Here is an 11,830-nt window from a genome sequence, read left to right as displayed (position 1 = left end):
CTCATCGACACAATTTTGACAAACTTCTACAGTATAATATGAAACTTTGTTCATTATAATATCTTGGGAGATATATGTGAATCTTTTTCAAATCATTTTCAAGCTTCATTCAGGTTGACAACATGGCATTCACCATTCTTTTGCTACTTTCATTCATCAACTTTTAACTTTATCATGGTTATATATGTATATATACATCAAACTGTGGTTTTTTTTCACCTATCATGAACACAAGTGAAGACTTTTAGATTTAGGTGATTTAACATTAAGTCACACATGAGTATAATAACAATGAAATAGATGGTGTCCATCTGTCAATCAATACTCGTGGATGTCCGACACCTGTCCACACTTTACAGGTAACACTCAAACAAAAGAAAACACCTTTGTATTCCTACACCTTTTAAAAAGTGGAGAAATCTACCAAATTTTATATTCCACAAACAATATCCCAGGACATTAAAATAACTGTTAATTCTTACACGATTTTTGCTTAAATGATTGAAATGGGTGCTGGAATCTAATTTTTTTTTCTTCTAAGTTTGTGTTTACACCTGAGCTCGTTTGTCTCCAAAGTTAATAACAACTACTGATGTCGTCTGTTTAAAACGGCCATCGGGCGATTTAATATAGAACCTCAACAAAGTTGAATTGATCCCCTATCATTTTCACTTGGACTAAACAATTCAAAATAGACCCACACAAAAGGTTATATATAGCAGGAACTGCTTTTGAGATACAGCTATCTGTGGTTGTGAAATCATGTCGAAACTGAGTCATGTTTAAACGGATAAAAACTACACAGGCATATGGCAAACAATGAATTATAAATGAACATTTTTTCTATCTACCTACTCTATGACAGCATATAAAAATAAATTCTTTTATGTGCGTGGAAAAATCTTAAGAAGAGTGTGTGTGTGTGTGCATGAGTTAATATGCCCTGAATTTAACATCCTTCAGCTCTCTGGAATTTTGATAAACTGCAAAGATCTATCAAATGTCTTCATCTACATTTATGTGTTAACAGCAAACAACAGAAAACATTATTAATAGATTTCCCTAAATTAACTTTGAAAACGACATAATTAAGAAGGCAAAACTTTTATTTCCTGATTGAGAAAATTCCAAATTTTGTTTTCCTTTTCGATGTTTTTAACTTCGTTAATGTGTTTTTGTTCTCTGAACATTGTATGTCTATTATTAAATCTGACATAAGTGGTTTGAATTTATTTCCCAAAACCTTAGTAAAACTGTTCAGTAAGGCACACCATTTTTGTATTCATACAAACAGAACTCCCATTTTTTCACTCAATTATTGCTTTTCGACTTTGCTTACCAGTACTTGTCTTAGCCATTCTTTTTAAGAAAATGGAAAAACCTCTAGAAATATTTTTATAGATATGAAAAATCCTCATACAGCAAACTGTCTTAAGCTACCTACACAAGTATTACATATCATGGATCAAGGGAGGTAATGATGTAAGAGCTGTTCCAATTGACCTTATAATCAACACGATAAGGAATATTTGATAACTGATGACAGCAAATACAACATTATATTGATTTTTGTAGTTGCCTGTTTCTAACCCTTATGTCTTTTGTATAAGCTTAAATATTCCTAGCTGTGGCAATGGAATCTTTGAGCCTGGCTATAGATGACGATTAATTGCATTTGTTGGCAATACTTACAAGCTCTATTGCAGAATTGCAGGGACGGAGACTAGCTAGCTTTGACTTGTAGTTAAGTTGTGTCTTTTAAGGTTTTTCATGTTTGTCATTGTCTGGAAAAAAGAAAAAAGATATTAAGAATACAGAATGAAATGACAAGTAACCTTTTGTGTTACAATTCTTCACATATAATATACATTTACCAGCACATATTTATAAATGATTCATGATAGATATTTATGGACAATCTCACTCATGAATCTTAAGTTCTTCAACGAAATTTTGCTACTAACATTAAACAATATGATAATCAAACTAAAATACAGCAATAAAACCATTTCCAATTCATGAAAGTTAATATGTATTCATATGCGTCATTCAAAATTCCCAACATCGCTATATATAAAACAAACATTGAGTTATCTTATTGATGAAATTCAATGAAAAAGAAATTGAAACCAAGTCATAATGTGAAAATGGGGAGTAAATTAAAAACTGATGTACTGAGTGTAAAGTGTACAGCAAAAAAAAAAAGAGCAAATCTCTCTCTCTCTCTCTCTCTCTCTCTCTCTCTCTCTCTCTCTCTCGTTTTCATGCTATTATACCTAACCTTCAAACAGGCAAAGATGCCCCTAAACTACTCAGGTGTTTCACATATTTTGTGATTTTGTAAGCTCTGAAATCAAAAATCAATACAAGACAGTTTTACAAATAACACTCAATTCTACATTGACTCATTTCCCAATCTGTGTGGTGAAGCAGACAGGTTTCCTCCACAAGCCCTTCCTATGATATTATTATTAAACAATGTGTAAAACAAAAGAAATAAGCTTTTCATGACGAAATATTTTCACGGAAGTCAAACTTCACATGTCTTCAAAGAATAAGCGAAACAATGAGATATTTTTCTTTACAATCTGTGTAAATTGGAGTAGCAGAAAATATTTTATTCCACACATTATACGACCTGCACATACATTTAAAGGTAAATAAAAAGAGTCATGTATAGAACCATTGCTGTGAAATAAACAGGAAAATTTGTGTGTCGTCTAAAAATGTGACCTCGATTAACCAACACATGACTAACAACACAATCTTTTATTTCCATATCTTAAACCACACAGGTAAATACATGTATATTCTCTCTCAAACTTTAAAATCTTGTAACAGAGGGCTTGGCAGTTGTTGGAATGAAGCTAAATTGTTTTTATTTGAAAAAAAAAAAAAACTGTCGGGAAAGGCCAGCTCAGATATCAAAAAGTTCGAATATTCGTCAATTTTTAGAACATATACTCTGTAAGAATTGACATTCAAGCACACACATTGATGTAATTTCATTGTAAACAACTCTTCTTTATAATATCATTTAACATTTATTACTCAATAACGAAGCATTTTATAAGAATATTTGCTATGGTGAATAATTCCTGGTCACAAAAAATCAAATTTATTTTTTCTAGAACACTTTTTTTTTTATTTTATGCTGTACACGAAAGAGGAATGGTGAAACCAGCATTTCTGAATAGCTAAAAAACCTCAAACATCATGTTTCAGATGGTTTTTTTTTTTCCAGTGTTCAATCCACAGGCAATTCAGTAGCAGATGTGTTGTGTGTGTGCCTAATGGAGAGAGGGAAAAAAAAGAGGGGAATTTTTGCACAAACTGAGCATTAACAATTGCAAGTTTTACGTTTCCTTCTTCTCATGCCATGAATTCAAATCATTTCAATGACTTGTGTATCAACTCTTTGCACCGGTGCAACTTTATCAAAGGTGCTAATTAAATTACCATACCTACAATGTTAACCAATCTTTATAGCAAATTTTATTTTCAACATCCAATAATCAAAACTCAAAGACCTTAAAAACATCAATTCCACTTTGTAAGGGAATTAACTCATTCAAAACTGAAAACTGGCAAAAATTAAGTCGAAAGACAATTTCCTGCATAACTGAAGATTCCCACTCCTCTATATATAACATTATATGGTTAGTATGTAAATTAACTTATGTCAATACAAATTACATACATTTACAGCCATATAAACTACCTGCAGTGGTCACTAGTCAAGTCACCTCACCTGTCTGCAGATAAATCAAAGCTTCGTACAATTTCAGGTACAATTGTAATGGTACCTTAGCCAGTACCATTACACAAGAGGAATCATGCTACTCAAAGACAGACAGAATTAAAACAAGATCCAAACAGATACAGATTCTGTAAAATGAACATTTTAGACCGATCACTGAGAGAGAAGTATATATGTCATAAATGCTGCCTCATCTCAGTATACCAGCATTTTTTTCTTTTCATTCATTTTTTCCTGCTCTATAGTCTTGGTCTGCATGGTACATCAACTAAATGTTCATTAATTAAACTAGCCTTCTGAGCCAGGCTGAGTTTACAGTGGTTTACAGTGCGAGTTTGTCTTGAAATTTAACCTGCACAGCTCTTTTCATGGCTTCCATTAACCTTACAAAATTCTTCAACAAGTGGTTTCAAGACACGTTCTTTCGGGGAAGAATTTATAAGAACTACACCTAGGAAATCTGGGTGGCAGTATCTGTCCCCTTGGTTATGTAAGAATTTAGAGTTGAAGCTGAGTCTTGAATCTATTTAATGAGCATGTTTTAGAGTAAGCCACACAAATAGTAAGATGCTACACTAAATGTGCCATGCACATCAGACACACAGAATTCAAAAGAGAAATGGAAACTGTAATTTATAAGTTGTAATCAAATGTCTCTAATGGTTCTTTACATGATGAAATATCTGCTGAACATTTATGGTCACAATTTAGTCAGTGGAAGTTCAGCGAGTGACAAAGGAAAGGTTTCTTTGTTCAACTTTCCCCCCACTCCCCCCTCCTCTCTCTCTCTCTCTCTCTGTGTTATCATGGTTATACAGATTCAGAACTACAAAATAAACAACAAATCTAAAATAAAATAAAAGTCACAATGACACATCTGCAATTTTTGTTTTTTTAGTAAATATATATACCAGATCAAACAGACAAGAACCTAATTTTCAATGAATATCATAAGTTCAGAAAATCAACTTCAGAATCCTCAACTCTGAGGAGACAAAAAAAATCAAATGAAACAAAATGAATAAAGACTAACCTGTCCTACAAGTCATGAATATTTCCGTATGAAGATTTACCAATCACAAAGAAAACAGACGACCAGGCGCGATCTAAAGGTGGATTTATATTTAACAGTATATCAACTGTACTGGAAGATAACATGTTTAATAGGACAAGATTTTAAATGTTTGTGCTATTTCAGAAATACAAATATCATGTGTAGGTTTTTTTTTTTCCTCCCTCTAGACCGAGTAGGCTACTAACAGAAGATAGGTCATTTGGTTTAGCACAGGTAAATCCTCGTACAGCCAGCTTAAAATCTACACTTTGTTTGTGGGGTACAAAATCATCATTTTTCTGTCTTTGTTAACAGCTGACTTTATTTAAAAGTCTCCGTTTTTTTAGAACACACGCACATGACACATGTGAAAATCTACCTTTAAATACTTCTATAGCATGGTTTCCTCGAGGTTCCCTTTGTATGTGACAAATCTTTAAGAGGCCACAAATGCTACTATAACCATCTATTCTGAATTATATTAGTCATTATTTACAAATACTTGCTTCCTTTAGAAGAGCATGAAAAATCAATGGAAAAAACCTTTGCACATCATTATACCCATAGAAAACTCAATATTTTTCACTTCACTTCTAAAGTTAGAGGACAAAGAAGAACTAAAGGCAATCTGTTATTTAGGTATGTGTATGAAAATGGAATAGGCATAAGTAAATTCAAGCACATTATACCCTAGAATTTCTAATGGGTAGCTAATGAAAGGGGGGTGTTAAGCAATAAAGAATTCTGGGATATCCTTATGTGACTAAAAAGATATTTTATTGCAAAAATTATCCCCTCCATCTGGATTCTCGTGGTGCCATCCAAGCCACTGGTCATCCCTCAAAGACCTTTACAAAGGGGGAGGGGGGGATACTTGAGTGACCCAGATTTAAACTTTCTTTTGCATTGATGAAATTTCACTCATAAATTGGATCCTCATATGGATTATATATTTTAATATATCATGTATATTAATATTATTTATTTTCAAGATTCTCAACACTGTCAAGACAATTTTTTGAGAAAAAGTCTTGCCTCCATGGCTACTTCCAATAAAGATCAAGCTATATATAGTAAAATATATTTTAGTTTTTCCTTCAAATTTATATTTTGTCAACCTAGAATGCAAAATCACCACATATCTGTGACAAATAATAAACAGATTTTGAATTTGATGTTAACTGCAACTGTGTTTAACTGCATAAATGACACCATATATTTTACTTCTTTATTTTTAACAAATTATTGGTCATATAAACTTTCATTTTTTAATAATTATTGATTCTTTAACTTATGTTGTCAGAATATCCAATTAAGCCCACTGATAAATAAAGGTATCAGTCATGAATAGTAAAGTTACATAATTATCATTAAACACCATTAAAAAATCTTATTCAAAAACATTTCTTTAAAGAAATCAATTTTTTCCCTATATTCCATGCATATGCTTGCGGGACTCTGGTTTCCTGTGGAAAAGTGGTACAGACATTTAAGGATTTTTTTTAAATGATAAACATTAAGGAAAATCACAGATAAAAAATCTGATGAATTTGAAATTCTCAAGTATCTATACTTATATATAAACTTTTATCAATCTATATGATAACAGTAAACTTCATCAAATATAAACCATAATTATGTCTGGGTTTTTTCCTGATTTAGAATATATGAGAAAAAAAATTGTCTGTACATTTGAAGGACATCAAATATTTATGATTAAGAAACTAAACACTCTGTGGAAAATTTAAATATCAATTGTAATATGCAATGCTGCATAATGTATCTGGTTCCATGGTTGAGTGAGAATTATATAGCACATTCCCTTGTTGTAGGTCTGAACATGCATTACTGGGCATTATATTCATTCCTCCAACAATTAAAACTTAGAATATTATATATATCCTGTACTAAATGCCCTTGCTACCTAAGAAAAGATGAAAATCAGAATGAAATTAAATTAGACAGATAACTTATACATCAGATTGCAAGAGAAGCACAAAACATTAAAAACTTTTTGTAATTAACATCCTTGGAGATAAATATTTAATACTTAATTATCTATTAAATCACATTTTATAAAGTTTGAGAGATTTCAAGCGGGATCAAGAAGGAAGGGAGAAGAAAGGAGACGATTTTAGCCCCCCCCCCTCCCCCCAAGCAAACACATTGTCTTAGGCAGAAATACAAGATAAAATCTATTACATCCTTCAGTCAAATGACTTATTGTCCCTAAATACTCTTGTGGTCCTTCAATGGACCAATCTTGTGGTCCCTCAATGGACCACTCTTGTGATCCCTCAATGGACCACTCTTGTGGGTCCCTCAATGGACCACTCTAGTGGGTCCCTAACTTGACCATTCTTGTGGTAATTCACTGGACCCCCACCCCCATCCCCTCCCTTTTGAAAAAAAAAACCTTAATCAAAGTATGTATGAGATACAAAAATGACAACTTGATCAAGGAAAATCAGAAAGGCTGCCTTTGACATGTAGTAAAAATTAGACTTATCTCCAGCTCATGTACTTAAAAGTTTGACTGTTACAAACCCAACAGGAAAAGTTATTAGTATCATTTGATAGCACATGAATCATCCCACTCAAGTGAACTCGAATATGCGTGTCCATTTCTCTCTTCATAAAGCTTATAGCAGCTACAGGAAACTCGACAGTGAAAATAATTTATCTTGTGCATTAAAGCTTTCCACATTTTATTTTATACTAGCTCTCACAGAAAGCAAATGCAAGGTTATTTTTTTTTTAACTGCACAGTGGTTAAATTGGGGGAAAAAAACTTAACACAACTTCAAGTATGCACCATTGCATACAGATCAAACTGAAATTTGTCTGTGCTGGTAATGATAATGCAACTAGTTTCAAGTTTATAGCCCCCCTTCTCTCTCTCTCTCTCTCTCTCTGCATCATTACATCAAAAATTCTCTCTGTGGTCCTTCAAATAAACAGTATATTAACTGAGGACTGTTCCACCAGCAACTGGTGGTATCCCACACCAGTGTGAAACAGAAGGGATGTAAAGCAAAACTATCAACAAACCTAATCTCTCTCTCTCTGAGAAATATATGCTGTTTACAAACAATAATATATTAAAACCTTCTCTCTCTCTGCCCATGCAGCATTACATCCAATTCTCTCTTTCTCTATATACATGTATCTCTGTCTAAACAGTTACAAATAATATTGTTACAAGCAAAAGCTCCCACTCTCTCTCTCTCTCTCTCTTGCCCATGCATCATCACATCCAAATCTCTCTCTCTCAGACAAATATACCCAGTATGCAGTTACTTATATTGCATTAGAACTAGCTCTCTCTCTCTCTCTCTCTCTCTCTTTCTAACAAATAAAGCAGTTATTCATCCAGTGCCAATTCTTAGCATTTACTTGGAGGTATGGAAATGAAAGCATCAGATTTAGAATAGGATGAACTCAATCAATACATCATGTTGCCTTTCTCTGTGTCATCTTCCAGTACGTAGCTATTTTAACAATTCTTATGTCAAGCTTCTTAAAAGCTGGACTCAATAATTATGATTGTCCAATATCTATATAGACTTTAACTATAATATTCCTCAATTGTTAAGGTTTGTATTCATCAATAATGTTTAAAAGTAATACAGTTTGGCAAAGCCATTATGTGTTCATGATTATTAAAGATAAAATGCTGGATGAAAATTCGATTGATTTTGTTTTTCCAGGATTTACCTGCAAGTCTTGAATTCTATAGCCAGTGTAATGCCAAATTTACATTTCAAATTTCACAGTGTTAGTGTGTATGTTTGGAAGGCACAATATATAACTTATGGATGAAAAAAAATATATCCTTTTATATCAATAATGTGTCGCTGCTGCAATTTCCTTTTTTTTTTAATTATAATGTAGAGGTGTTATTTTGTGTAAGATACATTTTGCTACTATAATTAAGTCAATGTCACCTTAGATTTTCTTTAAAGTCTACAATTATAAATATTGAAAAATGTACACTACTTACTTGATTTGACTCAATTTATGACAGTATTTTTTGTCTATGGCAAACATATTTAAACCAAATCATGTCCTAAATACTTGTGCAATATCGGACTATTTGTTTGACCTAAAATGTATCACACTGACACAATATATTGCATTTAATCTATTAATCAAACTATTTTACTGAATCTGTTTCATTGTACATCTGTTAACTACTGCAGATAACTTTTTTCGGTCACATTTTTTTTTCCAAGGTTGTGTGTGTGTGTGTGTGTGTGGGGGGGGGGGGGGGGGGGGGGAATAGGGAAGGGAGAGGGAAAAATGTAACAATTAATTCTTTTTTAGCGTAGTAAGCTTTACTATCACTTTCAACCTTTAAAATGCTTTTCCCTGAATAATGAAGCAATATGAAATTAATTCCATCATTTTCTTCATATCATATGTGATCTAATACATTTACAACAGACCTAAAATTCACCCCTTCTCTTTCCTCAAGTAATGGAATTGAAAAAAAGCTGCAATATTCAGATTTTGAGAGTATTTCTACGGCTTTTAACTTGTTTGACATTTCATTTATAAGTAGAACTTTGTTAAGCAACATCTAAAAAAAAAATTGTGAACATCAACGTAATACATACGTACAACTCCAAAGTTTGAAATCTTAAAATTAAGAGTACCACACAATGCATATTTCAATTAGTGTCAAGAAATCTGACATAATTTTTACAGTCGATCATCTAAAATGTATCTATCAACTGAGATAATAGATCTAGCTTATTTTTCATAACCTTCATTTTATAAGATTTATAAGCAATTTTAAAAATAACACCAATTAATAAATTTAATTACATTTTTTTTTAAATCCAGAGAATAGAAAACCATTTGCTAAAACATCTCTAAAGTGTATACCTTTTCCTCCAAATACCGTCTTCTTTCAAAAACCAAAACACCTGTTCTTGAATACCTTTGTTACAATAAAATTGAAGATGAAAAGCTTGTACAAACACCATGCAAAAATCACTAAACAGCTAGTATATATAAATGGCTTCCAATCTGCGGCGCCCCGACATATTCAATAAAGAAATGGATTGGTTCACAGACAAGAAAAATTATGCATAAACACTTCAACTTGCATCCAAGAAAATGCATCCAACATGTCCAATGTAACAATGAATGTTCTGTGACATCGAATTGACCTCGCCAAACTAACTGATTAAACGCGACCAGAAGATATCTGCTTAAACTGCGAACAAAGAAAAACGCCAAGAAGTGGTTGTACACAAGTGCGAATAAATATGCCGGGGAAATGATAATGCTAGGTTGGAATATATAATCGACATTAATATCGGTAGCAGGGGATGGCCGTGGACAAATTTTCACCAGATTGCACGCGGGATTTCCCCTTGTAAACAAAACTCAAACACCCCCAAATATACATCAAAATAAAGTTTAACATCTCTACAAGTGTACACTGATGTTAGCAATTGAAAATCGGTACAAAAACAGAGACCTTTTCTCTCAAGAATGAAGCGAGCGCCGGCCAGGAAAATCTATAAGTTTTGATTAACAGTGTTAAACACAGAAATTTATCATTGATATCACTTCAAAACACAAGCATCTTCAGACGTTAAAACGGTATCCCCAACTTACCTGTGCATCTGTAGACAATCTTGAAGCTTTCCATGCAACACAGACACCAAAATATGCTCAAATAAACGATTAATTGTTCTGCAGTTGTTTTCCAAAGAAAATGGAAGGTTGGAGTCGAGTTTTAGGGTTGAGCGCATGTAAATCGACAAATGTGTGACGTCACAAAGTATTGCAAACAATATAAAGATAGCATTGTGTGTATAAAGCGTCCTTTTCGGGTAATCCACTTGCTTGGGGTGGCATTTCGTTAATTATTAGTTAATTATACAGAGCAAAATTAGAGATTTTACTGACATGCTTTTATTTACGGTAAATACATGGAAAACTCCGTGAAAGAAAGGTTTATTTATAAACACAGAGGGATATTTTTAGAAACTGAGAAACTGGCATATGTACTGAAAAATTAGTAGAATCAGGTGTTATGCTACTGAGTTACTACTAATATAAGAATTAAAAATAAGTCATTAATTACTTGATTAATTAATTGTTATATCATGTGAGACTAATAATAACAAGTCGTATGTTTTAAATTCTTACATGAATTATAAACATTTCTCCAGGTGATACACATGTGCATAGGGTGCCCACCCCCTCCTTTCACCGATTCACACTTAGGGGGAGGGGGTCATTGTTTTATTTTCACCCATGGATCTTTTCCTGAGATATATGTAAAATACACTTCTAGGAAATATTTAAAACATATAAATCATTGATACCTTACCGATACGTTAATTAATTAACTTTATTTCTCTTTTTTCCTGTTAACAAATATTTAGAAAAAATTATTACTTACATAACTATTGAACACAAGAATGTGAGAAAGGGGGGGGGGTTAACTTCAAATGCTGCCCATTCGGTGATAATTAATACGAGAAGGGTCCTGGGTTGGGAAGCTACTGTATATAGATGTGCATGGGAGAGAGTGCAACCTTCAACTTGGGTGTGCACCATGTATATAAAGATAGCGGTATTTGGGGGAGACGGAGGGGGAGGGGTATCATACTAACATATCTCCTACCACAGATGATAATAATAATTAAAAAAAAAAATAATGGTAATAAACAAAATAAAAACTTTTGCCAGAAGAGCCATTGAAACCCTCTCTTTTATTTGAGGGGATCTGTTAATGCCCGATAAAAAAAAGAAAGGAACTAATTACTTTCAGGGGGAGTGCGAGCTTTAAAGAGCTACCTATGTTCTACACTGCATGCACGGATCTAGAGGGGGGTCGGGGTGTTCCGGACCCTCCCCCCTGGAATTTGCCGAGTAATTAAAAGTGTATATACTGAAGCAAATAAAAAATGACTTTAGAAACGTGGACCCATCATCTCCACCACGAAATAGGTGTTTTTTCACGTTTTGGAAAAGGATTTTATGTGTGTGCT

This window comes from Saccostrea echinata, unplaced genomic scaffold, assembly GCF_033153115.1.
Source record: "Saccostrea echinata isolate AGI-Se365-2 ecotype Australia unplaced genomic scaffold, CSIRO_AGI_Sech_v1 ptg000001l, whole genome shotgun sequence".
Taxonomy (NCBI): domain Eukaryota; kingdom Metazoa; phylum Mollusca; class Bivalvia; order Ostreida; family Ostreidae; genus Saccostrea; species Saccostrea echinata.
This window is presented reverse-complemented; position numbering follows the sequence as displayed.